At 39.0% G+C, this 13363-nt stretch overlaps 1 long non-coding RNA gene across 1 annotated transcript in view; it reads right to left on the bottom strand.

Moving 5' to 3' along the window:
* Positions 1-13363, bottom strand: part of LOC130282232 (uncharacterized) — a 183682-nt gene that overhangs the window by 128236 nt on the left and 42083 nt on the right. The window contains exon 2 of the long non-coding RNA XR_008846293.1: positions 6330-6412. This is a non-coding gene — a long non-coding RNA (uncharacterized LOC130282232). The remainder of the gene's footprint in view (positions 1-6329; positions 6413-13363) is intronic.

Here is a 13363-nt window from a genome sequence, read left to right as displayed (position 1 = left end):
AACTGTTACAACATAAATCCTTTGCAGATAATAACTTTCAGTGCATGAAGAACGCTCTCATCTCATAAAAGCAAATGCATTTGGAAGTGGTAGAAAATGAAGCAATGTTTACTCGCTTCAGTCTTACAAGGCAACAGAGAATCGGTATGGGCTCTTAAAAGGATTGGATGACCTAAGCTATGCATAAGAGTGGAGAAAATAATGTCCTGCTGTTTATTTTACACTTTGTGACATTTCTCAATTCATTCTTTGCTGGTAAGTCTAATAGACTGGAACATCCCAACTGTATTATAGGATGTCATAAAAGTGTCAAGTAATCAATTCATACCACTATGGAGTCCCCATCCTATAAATCTTTAATGAAAGTGCCAGATCTAGGGCTAGACTTATCGCGGTGGGTGTGATTGTAATATGTGGTCTTTTATTCAAATATAGGAGCAGGAAAAATAGGCGAGGGACTTGATGGAAATATATGTCAGGGCCATGAGTGAAGTGTTTTCTCTAATCATTCTGCTGTAGATAACCATGAGATTAAAATGTGGAGGAACAAATTGCACCAAGAACAGTTTACACTTTGTATAGTTATAACTTGTTATTACAATACAGTAGTATGTGCTCTAAATGTCCTTACATAAACTTATAGTATTGATTGATTACATTATATTATTTATAGGTCGGTTTCTTCTCTTGCTATCTATGCCTCTTACTTCTTCCTTTCATATTATTACTAGAAATGAGTAAATTGTTAAATTCATTTTAGGAGGATTAGACTCGAATGGGACATAAGATCAGTTCACATTCAACAGTCAATTTCACAACTCCTGATTTTGCTATGCGACCCCCACTTATCTCTTCCCCTCACATCTCCTTTAGCTATTGACATACCGTAAAAAAGAACTTCACCCAGTCACAGAGGTACAGCTGCATGAGTTCTGACCCTAAAGTCTCCCCAATTGCCTGTGGATCTGCGTGAGTTTTTTTGCCCCACCTGAAGCCACACAGACCTGTTAGTGGTCCACAAAATCACTACCTCCCCTGGTTTCCGCATTACGGCATACCAGTACCTACGTCATGAAACCAAGAACATTAGCTAAGATCTTCAGTGCCATAGGCGGAGTCTGCTATGGTTTTGGCACTAGTTTTTTTTACTTATGGTGGATGGCAAGGCATATCTAGCACACTGGTGGAGCAAGCTCCCATCTAGCCCTTTCATAGTGAGTTCTGCTACACCGCTCCTCTGATGTTACAGGAGAAGCTCTGGGTGATACCTGCCTCATGGATTATCAGTTTTGGAAGTGGGAGAATGGGGGGTGGGACCATAAAACTGCAATTGGGTCTCCCAGTCACACAGGTCCCATAGTGTTGTCTGTCTCTATGTGTGGTATAACACTGGGATCAGGGACTCCTGTTTTGTACACTGAGCAGTGAGGTATGCACTGCATGCTTCGCAGCTTAGTTAACATTCCCTAGGCCTTTTGCAGATTATATTAACTTGTTGGGGATGGAGAGCGTACAGGTACACTCTCGCGTCCTGCTACTTAAGGACAGAGGGCGTATCTGTGCCCCCTCCATATTTCCGATCGCCACTGCTCTCCGGGCGGTGATCGGACTGGGATGACTTCTGATAACTATCAGCAGGCATCCCGTGGCAATGCCTAGGGTGGTCCTGAAACACCACCCCCCCCCTCAATGTTGGCGATCGCCACAAATCACCAGTCAATTCAGATCGGCGATTTGCGGTGATTCCGGGCCAATCGGGTCACTGGCCCCGATCGCTTTGGAAAATAAGGGTGGTCAGTGCTATCACCCTGAGGGATAGGAGCCACCTCTTCCTATCCCCTGCCATTGGTCGATCAGGACTGACAATTTAACCGACTGCAATAAAAGAGTTGAAATCTGTAAATAAACCCACAGCACGATTCATGTTACTGGTAGATTTTATTGCTTAGTTCTATTGCAGATATTATGTGCTAAATGTACAGAGAAAGACATGTACATGCATATTTTCAATACTGATTTATTTACTAGAATGGTTATTATCAAGGACAAAGTGTTTTTCTTATAAGTTTATATGTTAAGGTTATTTATTAACAAGAATAAACACTTAACTAAAGCTGTGGCCTTCTCAATAAAAGAATGCTGTGGAGTGTCTTTATGTGTTATTTAGGTTGGTGGTCATGTGGCGTCCCCCTAATTTGGCTCTTGACATGTCATGACAACAATAATAAGAACAACATTAACATTCAAGGGATGAAGCCATGTTTTGCCTTTAGAAACACAACATTTCTCAGTTTTTTGGTTAAGCATTCTGGAGCCAACAACTGGTAATTTTGTTGTAATATGAGGTCCAGTTTGTTGCAGGGCAAGTTGAATTTTTTGGCATACCATTTTGGGGAACATATCATTTAGCTATTTATTTTAATCAATTTAAATGTGGTGCACAATAAAAAAAATATAAATTTTTTAAATTTTTTTGGCCTTAAATAAGTATACATATAAATTACTAAAGTACTATACATGTTTTGGTGGTTATGGTGAGACTTATAACATGAGATTGCATTACAGACAATGAGGGGAGTTAATCATTGTACCTACAAGGATTTTTTATATTCATTATATTGCACCTTTTTCGCTTTCACACAGCTAAAGTTATTTTAACCCGTCTCTAACCTATCCCTGCCACTACCTGTACTTGAGCAATATTGTGTTTTTTCCCTAGCAAAATTATTCTCTAAAACTGGTCTGAAATCCTGTTTAACATATATCTGACTTCTTCGTTCTCTCTATGACTGCCCCCCCCCCGACTCCCACCCTCTGTATCATATTGACTCCTGTTTTTCTGTAATGTCCCAGTACAAAACATGGTTCTGCACTACATTTAGGCCCTGTCAGGTTGAGTCCTTCAGTGACCTGATGTCTCCCCTGTTGTTATTAGAAGTATCATTTGTTGTCATAGGATTATAGTCAGTGCATTAATGTATATTCAATGGGTGAAGCGATCGCTTGGTGGGAGAGAGATCAATCTGCAACAGCTGTAGACATCCTGATTGAAGACCACAGGTCTGCAGCTCATTTATGTTTCAATGGGTGGGGTGGCTTATGTGTGGGAAGGAGGAAAATGGTATCATGGGATTTGTAGGCAAATAAGAAAACTGAAAACAGGAAATACAAGTTCACAGAAAGCTAACCACAGTGTTATGGTAATCTCACAACATAGTCATTCAGCCCAAGACAAGCGCAGATCCTTCCTAAGCATGTCCATTACTGTCTGCCAGGTATGTACTAAAATCAACTTATGCTGGATAACCGCTTTAACGCGCAATATTGGAGGATAGGGTCATAATTGATTGAGTGTCTTCTTAGGTCTAGGGCATAAGTGCATGCATGTATTGTATTATATGTGCTTGTCTATAGACATAAGCAGAACTATCGGAGTTGCAGTAGCTGTGGTTGCTCATTAAGCCCCTAAATCTAAGAAACCCAGAAAGGTTTCTATTCCTCATATGATGAGACCAATACTACAAATAATACAGAACAGTTGTGCTGCCATGTTCCAGATTTTGCCTTGGGGATCGAGTGCTTCATGTCACCCCTCTACCTATGCTAGCTCTATTATGGCTCCAGGCAACCCTGTAATCTAAGAGATCTAAGAGTTGTTGTTTTTTTGTATGTATGTATGTATATATATATATATATATATATATATATATATATATATATATCAAGAACATTTGAAAATATACACTGAGGTTCTCAGAGTTTTGTTTGCAGCAAACACAATTCTTCATCATTTTGTATCCCTTGGTTCGGAAGTAGTAGAAGATAATCATCTGTTTTCCATTGACATACTTGCTGGCAGAGAATAATCACAGAACAAATTGTTTTTATGGTAGAACATGCAAATCTTTGATCTATTTGAGCTATACTATGGTAATGTATGGAACCCGATGCTTATATCACACCCCCAAGCAGCTTCGAGAACAATTTCTGATGTCAATTCTTAGCTTTCCACAGATAACTGATGTACACTGAACATGCGTCACCCGCCGTTATTTGTCAGATAACAGATTCCTTTGGACAGGTTACTTGCTTGATAGACAGAAGCAATATTCTCTGGAACAAGGCTGGCTCAGGCTATGAAACTTCATAAAACTGCATAGCAAGGTAAACTATTTTGCTTTGATTTTACAAAAGTGCTTTTGACCTATCACATGTTGCAGGCAGAGTCGTAATACAATAATATAACAGTAAAAATATACATTTCCTTTCCAACCCTCAGGGTCTAAAAGCTAAACTGTAAAATGTATCACAAAGTATAAATCTAAAGTGGCAGCTACACTTTGGCAAGTAAAGGGAGTTCTCAAGACTTCAGATTCTCAGGAATATTGATGTCATATCCTTAAAATAGGCTATAAATGAAACCTGTTACATTGAAAATGCAGTCCAATTTGCAGGCATTGGCCCACATTTATCATTGCAGTGCAAGTGAAGCATTTTTTTACACCTTTTTTTTGTGTGTGCTGATAATGTGTAGGAGCACCAAATTTATTAAAAGGTAAAAGAGCTTTGATAAATTTTGTGCAGGTCCCATTTTCTGAAATTTATGTCTACACATACACCAAAAAGCTACACCATGTCTGGGCTGGTGTAGTTTTAGAGACTTTTCAGAGGCTTTGCGCCTTTTTTTGCTCCTTTTTACAAAAAGGGGCAATGATAAATCCCTTCCATATCATGTCTATTGCCAAAATCAGTGGATTGCAACTCAAAATCAGCAGAAATGTGTAAACAAAAAGGGGCAAAAAAAGGCGCAAAAAACCCTGCTTGTGCCTTTTTTGCCCCTTTTTTAGACACTAAAAACAGTCTAAAGACAATGATAAATGTGGGCCATTGTGTTTAGAGATGAGCAAACCAACCTGGTAGAACCCAAGTTCTGTCAGAACCTCATCCACAGGGCAGAAATAAGAAGGAGAAAGGATCACATGACCTTTGGGAATGCCATAATGCCTTATAAACAGCTCTACCAGTCAATTAATGAGGCAGTATAGGGGTAATGTCAGAGCCACAATAAAAGCCTATGCCTAGTCAGCATTTTTAGAGATAGCTGGTGTTAGGTGAAGATCTCTGTGAGGGACACTTAGCAGTAAACAAGACAGATAGGAGTAAGACCAGACATATATAATAATAATTGTAAAAAAGCAACAAAGAGGCTTCTGCATCTGTTCTGTCAATGCAAAACCTTATTTCATTGCAAGTTAAAGGGGTATTCGAGGCCAAAACCTTTTTTTTTTTTTTTTTTTATATATCAATTGGCTCCGGAAACTGCAGTTCCTATGGGGATAATTTCCCATCATGCACAGCTCCCGGGACGTGACATCATCATTGAGCAGTTAGACAGAAAACTTCAGAAGCTAATAAATATTAGAAGGATTAAGATTTTTTAATGGAAGTAATTTACAAATCTGCTTAACTTTCCGGAGCCAGTTGAGATATATATATATATATATATATATATATATATATATATATATATATTTATATATATATATATATATATATATATATATATATCAAGTTTTTGCTTGGATAACCCCTTCAAGTGGGACAGTTTATTTTTTTATTTTTCATCTAATTATGAAAAAGCCTCATAGGAGGGTTGTGTCACTTTAGGATGACAATCCCATAGCTAAGCCCCAAAATGGGACAACATTTTCACATTTCATGTTTGTAAAAAGTCATTGCTTCTTCACTTTCCAGGCACAAAACCTGTTGCCATTCCCAAAAAGGGATCATTTTTGGACCACTTGGAAAAATCCTTTGCTTCTTCTGATAATGTTGGGAGAAAGGCAAAAGACTATTATAGATTATATAGAATTTTCCTACAGATATAAGTGTGCACTTTTTTAACAAAAAAATATGAAACCCTGCTGCACAAGTGCACCAAAGGACTGTGTGACTCACTTAGTCAAGATGGAAACTGGAAATGTCAGTCACTGCATAAGCAGTCTGTTCATTTTTTGTAAGTATCTAACAAGACATTGAAATTCTAAAGTGTCATCTCATGTAATAGTGAATTGACAGCTCAGACTTAAGGCTTTTGTGGGATTGGTATCAAGAGTTTTGGAGCATGTGTAATGTGTATGATAGTTAATCATGTAAGGCTGTGATAGTGCTAATGCAGATCTCATCTCCTGTTGTTATCATCAATCAAAAAACAAAATAGGAGTAGAAATCACCACAGGGAAGATTTTGTAATAACAGCTTGGAAGCTGTGCCACTAAATTCCAGTTTCAAAGAAAGAATTCAAGAAATGTTTTCCCTTATTTACTTACTTTACAATTGTAATTCAGCGACATAATCCATTCAACACACCAAACTGACTCAGGGGACAAGAGGGTTTCAGGGTTAACAGCATCTAAAAATAAATAAATAAATAAGATAAAAGCCTGAGGAAATGATGAAAGGGACCAGAAAAGAATCTTGAGAGGTAAGGAGGAGCAAATCCACATAGTATTGGTCCACATAGCTAAGAGATTTTGTGTCCTAAAAAAGTGTGTAAATTAAACTTTTTTTGTAAATTATTCCAGTGCTAGAGAGCATTGCAGAATGCTAATACAAGTAGAAGAGGTTTATAAGGCTGGTGTCACACTAAGGATGCTTTTTTGCATCCACACTATGGCAGCAAGACCTAGTCTGATGATCATAACCTAAAGCTTATGTGGTGACCAATTGGGGCAGCACAGGAATCATTGCAGTAGAAGGTCTTGTTGACAGTGGCTAGAGTGGGTCTCTGTACTTGAGTAACACCCTGGGAGTACCCACAACTTCAAGAAAGAATCCATGCACTCATGTTTTGGTATCTAGTCCCCCAGGGCACAGTCTATTTAACAATGGCTTGGCCCATGATGGCTGGGGTGTCCTGACCAGTTGCCCATAGCAACCAATCAGATTGCTTCTTTTATTTTTCACAGGCCTTTTCAAAAATGAAAGAAGCAAGCTGATTGGTTGCTCTTGGCAACTGGTCAACTTTTCCTCTGCACAGGTTTTGATAAATCTCCCCATCATCCGTTAGAACTTTATCGATCTTTAATAGTTCCTACAGTAATGGAAAGTGGTTGCAGACTGTGGAGAGTAAACCTATGCTTAGGGATTGACTTAAAAGTTATTTCCTGAGTTGATACAACAACAAGAAATCACACAGGTTGTGGCTCCCGGTAGTAAAAGGATGGTCACAGGAGGTTCACAAAGGTTACAGACAGCTACGAGGCCCTTGAAATTGTTATCCCCTCAGACTAAAAAAGAAGCTATTCAAGAAAGGATGTCCCTCAGGTCACTGAATAGCTTGGGGGGGGGGGGGGTGTAGTATGTTCACAAGGTAGTCAGGCTTGGTTCCACATGTCACTGGTGTCCTTGGTAGGACTTAAGAATGCTTTGCAGGTGTTGATATCCTTTGTATCCATCCTAATATTGCAACAACATGGCAACCTCGGTGCTCTCTTCAGTATCATGCAGCCAATGGGCACCGCATGTGGAATTGTTTTGTGGGACATACCAAAAGTAAGGTTTAAGGGGTATTTCAGACTTTATTTTTATTAGTTTATTTATTTTTAATAAACAATACTTGAAGGGGTACTCTGGGGAACTTAACCCATAGCCCATTCTCATCAACCTATTTAATTGTCTAAATATCATTCATTAGCCATATAGAGCAGGTTCCTCTCTTTGGTTGTAACTTAGTTTCATGAAGTGAGGGAATGAAATTATTCAGCCATCCACTCTGTCTCTGTCCATATCCCTCTCTAAAGCAGCCCTCACCCTCCTGAGAGACACAGACCATGTGGTTTCTGCCCTGCACTGATGAGTCATACTCCCTTTAGTGCTGAGAACTGGAAGGTGTGTGCAGCCTTTAGGCAATCAGACACTGAACCTCTCTCTGCTTGAAGCAGGAGGGTGAGGGCTTCTCTCAAAGAGGGTGGGGGCTGGCAGAGCAGAGCTGCAATGATTGTTGGTAGATGTAGGCCAAGGGAGGAAAGGATTGCAAGGAATATCAAGCAGCCAAAGAAGACAACAGAGGCCACAGGAGCAATGCATATCAGGCAGGGAACCTATCCAGGCAGTGTGGTGGCTTTGGAGCTTTTTTTTCAATATATGCACTTCCCTCGAGTACCCCTTTAACTACCCCGGTTTCCTGCAACTCCCAATCCTGCTGCTCCCTGCTTGTAGCTAATTTGGAGATGATGCCTCAGAGCAAGATCTACCCTCACGGTTAATCATTGGCCGTGATGGGACACCACTGTGAAGGAGAAAAAGAAGGAGGAGAAGAAAAGAAGGAGGAGAGGGAGATGGAGAAGAATTCAGTTTTAAAAATATCTAATATCTTTTTAAACAAAAAATCTAAAGTGCTCTAGTTCTCTATGTGGATGATAAGCAGTTAAAATATGTTTGTTGTGTATGCATACATTTTATATGTAATCTCCCACCAGTGACAATAAAGACATTTTTGTTTAATGCTATTATGGAGCAGCTCTGGCATATACCGGGCACCTTATATCCTATTCTCCTGTGGTGCTGTAGAATAAAGAGATTTTCTGAGTTTTGATACATAATTGATTCTCCAGCAAAGTATGAAATAAAGCAATAAAAAATCAAGAATTTTAGGCAAAACGCAATAAAAATCCTGGCTCAGATAAAGGATGATGCTCGCTCCATGCAAATCTCCTGTTAAAATCCCCCGGAGGAGGTAAGAGGTTATCACCGCGCTGTATTGTTTACAGCTGCCATTCTTTGTTCTGTTATAGAGCAGCCTGTAGCACATTCTGCCTGATGTTTACACTGCAATATCTGACAATGAGCTGGCCAGTGAGGACATGCTCTGCCGTTTTAATCAAGTTTCCCAAAGATCTGACATTTCAGTCAAGACCAGAGTATTGAAAGACTTAATAAACCAATGCCGACATCGTTTCATAGCTGTTTTCTATAGTGGAGAGTATATTTTTGTATTGAGGGTCTATATAAATGTAGTATGTTAAAGGGAATATCCACTTAAGGTTATTTTAGTACATACCTGCCAGGCTATCTTTTTGTAAACTGGGTATTTCCTGTTGGAGTTTGATCTCTTAAATTATACATCCCATAGTTCCATGTTTGTAAGTGTAAAGTTACATTCCTCCCTCCCACACATCAGCCACCCCACCCATTGAAACACAAATGAGTTGCATTCCATTCAAAAGACCGGTGTTTTCTGACCAGGGTGCTTACAGCTGTTGCAGAATGATCTCTCTCCCACGCAGCATTCGCTTCACCCACCCAGGCTCCCTTTGCCCACCTGACTAGTGATATCATGTCTCAACGCACTGCAACCTGGGAAAACCGGAGTCCTGAGTAATTTTGTATGCTGTTAAAAATATATATTGGGGCGAAAATCACATAAGAATTGCGAGACCACCGTCACACAGGTACAGACACTATATTATGAACTACACTAACTTTACAGCCCCTGTAGCACAGTCAAATAAAACATTCCTGGAATACCCCTTTAGGGTACGTTCACACGCACGCAGATTTGATGCGCAGGATTTTCTGCTGCAGATTTCAATGTAAACTAAATGACTGAGCACAGATTCTAATCGGCAGTTACAAATTCTGCGCATCAAATCTGTGCAGGATCCTGTATGTGTGAACGTATAACGTAAATGGAGTTATCCAGTCTTTCAAAAATTATTTTAAGATCAGTGAAGATTCAACATCCTACCCCCATCAATAGGTTCTTTGATACACTTGTGCAAGCACCGCTGCTTCTTTAATGTTTACCCTATATACACTGCTCAAAAAAAAAAAAAAATGAAGGGAACACTAAGATAACACACCCTAGATGAATGAACTAATCATATGAAATATGTTCGTCTTTACATAGTTGAATGTGCCGACAACAAAATCACACAAAAATTATCAATAGAAATCAAATTTATCAACCCATGGAGGTCTGGATATGGAGTCACACTCAAAATCAAAGTGGAAAACCACACTACAGGCTGATCCAACTTTATGTAATGTCCTTAAAACAAGTCAAAATGAGGCTCAGTAGTGTGTGTGGCCTCCACGTGCCCGTATGACCTCCCTACAATGCCTGGGCATACTCCTGATGAGGTGGCGGATGGTCTCCTGAGAGATGTCCTCCCAGACCTGGACTAAAGCATCCCCCAACTCCTGGACAGTCTGTGGTGTTGGTGGATGGAGCAAGACATGATGCAATTTGGCCGGGGTATAGTACCACATAGATACCATCTTGAAAAATTGTTCTCTATGGCCTAAACACGATGTGTGTTTATTTAAAGATTTAAGAGCCTGAGCCCATTCATAGTTAGAGATTGTCAGGTTTAATTCTTTTTCCCACTTAGAATGCTGTGTCCTATTAGTTATATATAGGTCGTTATTGTAGAACTGATATAATGGCTTAAGGGTAATTTTCGAGATGTAGTCAGAGGATAGGTTCATGAGGTCTACAAGTGTTTGAGGAATGGATACTGTGGGTTGGGGAAATTGTTTCAAATGTTTGACAATTATGTTATATGATCTTCTCTCTGCATCTGGTAAACCGTATATCGATTGGAGTTCTTCAAAAGATATTAGTTTATTGTCTTTGTACAAATGTTTTAGTGAAATAATGCCTCTATCTGTCCAAGTTTGAAGGCTTAATTTCATAGGCAACGGACATCCGATGTGTATGTAGTGTTTATAATTTGTCTGTATGCCTATGATCATATTGTCACGTTTTCCTTTCTGTTTTGTAAACATATTGACGTCACCAATCACGTCACTAATTGTATCACACCTGATGTGTATATATATCCTGCACCATGTACTTACTATTGCTTGACAAAGGCCTTTTGAGAAGGCTGAAACGTCGCTGTCTTGATGTTTTGTGAATAAAGCCACACATTATTCACCTATATCCAGTGAGTGCTGCTGCCTTCTCTGCATAGATAGATAGAAAATATATATATAGATAGATATGAGATAGATAGATGTGAGATAGATAGATAGATAGATAGAAGATAAAAAATTGAAGCAGCTCAACCCAAAAAAAAGAAGAAAGTGCCGGGTGCCAGCAAGTCGTTGTCCCGGGTAACGAGTCAATTGTGGATACCAAACAAGAAAAAATCTGCAGCACTCCAGGATGCGGTGAAAAAAAGGGTGGATTTATTAGCCTATTTTTCTTGTTAGATATGAGATAGATAGATAGATATGAGCTAGATACATATGAGATAGATAGATAGATAGATAGATAGATAGATATGAGATAGATAGATAGATATGAGATAGATAGATAGATAGATAGATGATAGAGGAAAATGAAAGTGGAACAGCTCTTCACAGGTAAAGTGAGCAGGTGCAGGCAGTAATGGCCCAGATCAAAAACATCTTGATAAATCTAAAAAAGTCGAGTTGCTGCAGCATACTTGTGAAAAATAGTAGCTTTTATTCCAAAGGCTGCATGGGCAGCTGAAATGTTGCATTTTTTAAACATGTTTATAAAATCGACTATTTTTCACAACAAATGTGCTGCAGCAACTCAATTTTTTTAGACAGATAGATACAAAAGGAGAAAGATTGCAGCACTCCAAACAAGATGATTATGGTGAAAAAATCTTTAGTTTATTCCATCAAAGGGCAACATTTCAGTTGGCCAGTGCAACCATTTTCAAGCAGGTTACAAGTGAAGTGTGCAACATATAAAAAGAGGTAACAATTACATAGCTCATTTACAACAAAGTACAATAGAGTGCATATTCAGAATATTTATTCATACCGTACGCAGATGGCAAATGTGCAACTCATAGTGACTAGTTAATAGTGTCATTCTTATTCACATAGGGGGAGATTTAACAAAACCTGTGCAGAGGAAAAATTGCCCAGTTGCCCATAGCAACCAATCAGATTGTTTCTTTCATTTTTGGGAAGGCCTGTGAAAAATGAAAGAAGCGAGCTGATTGGTTGCTATTGGCAACTGGACAACGTCTCCCCTGCACAGGTTTTGATAAATCTCCCCCATAATGTACAGTACATTCTCAATAAAGTGCAAATAGTGCTCAATAGATAGATAGATTGTAACTTCACTTTTAAACATATTTTTGTTTTAAATAATACATAAATTAACAAATGTTAAAATAATTTGGAAATAATACCATTCTCTGAAGGAGTATGGCTGTGATAGAGTAGGGGAATACTTTAGAAACGTGTTAAAGGAAATCTGTCACCAGCGTCACCTGCACTAACCTGTTGGTACAGACAGGTAGTGCAGATAACACTGATGACAATGGTACTTACCTTGTCACGTTCCGGTATCTTCAGCTCTGGGCCCAGTTTGGAACACGGGCAGAGCTTAGTGACATCACCACTGCTGTTCTCTAACAGAGGACCTAGCAGAGAGCAGCAGTGGTGACGTCACTAAGCTCCGCCCATGCTCCAAGCCGGGCCCGGAGCTGAAGATAAGATTACCAAAGAATGACTGCACGGAACGGGACAAGGTAATTATAGTTGTCATCAGTGTCACCTGCACTACCTGTCCGTACCAACATGTTAGTGCAGGTGACATTGGTGACAGATTTACTTTAAATATAGACTACCATATGTTCGATTTTATTGCATTAACACAAAGAATCAAATCTGAGGATTTTTTGATCTTGCTTCCTGTGTTTCCCTCTGAATTAACATTGTTTTTCTTGCATAATAGAAGATGAATTTTCTATTCTGCATAAACCTCAGTATAAGTAGCCATCTGTTCTTACCAAAGTTTTCAAAAACTTCTGAAATTATATTATTGGTGTAAATCTCGTGTGTACCCAATATTAATCTGCTTACTTTATATTTGAAATAAGACTTGAGGCATGGGGCTGCAAAAAAAATAGCTCTAGATGTTTCAAAAATTTTTAATAATGCTGAATTGGTACATTTGCTATTATAGAGGTTGGACATGTGACTACTATGGAGTCAGTGGTGGCAGGGAGTACATAATTAGTATTGGGCCTATAGGCAAGTAGAGTATACAGGTCTATTGCTCTCCAATTGCTAATTTAGGCAAGAGATACATATTCGGGTGCAATAAAGGATGCACAACCAAATATTGAAGAGTTCTGCTGAATGCACCACAGGTAATAAAAGTGAAGGTGGACTCATTGCGGCAGGTAGGTTTCTGCATCTGAGATTGGGATGCTTCCTCCTACTATGGCCAGGGGGTATTGATAGCCTTGACTGTATGAAACTTAAATGGGCACTGTCAGATTCCAAAACTTTTTATATGTTGTATATCTTGGCAAAACATTAAACTTTCTAGTATACTTCATAAGAAAATTGGCTTTCCTTTTTA

This window comes from Hyla sarda, chromosome 7, assembly GCF_029499605.1.
Source record: "Hyla sarda isolate aHylSar1 chromosome 7, aHylSar1.hap1, whole genome shotgun sequence".
NCBI classification, from domain to species: Eukaryota; Metazoa; Chordata; class Amphibia; order Anura; family Hylidae; genus Hyla; species Hyla sarda.
This window is presented reverse-complemented; position numbering and strand designations above follow the sequence as displayed.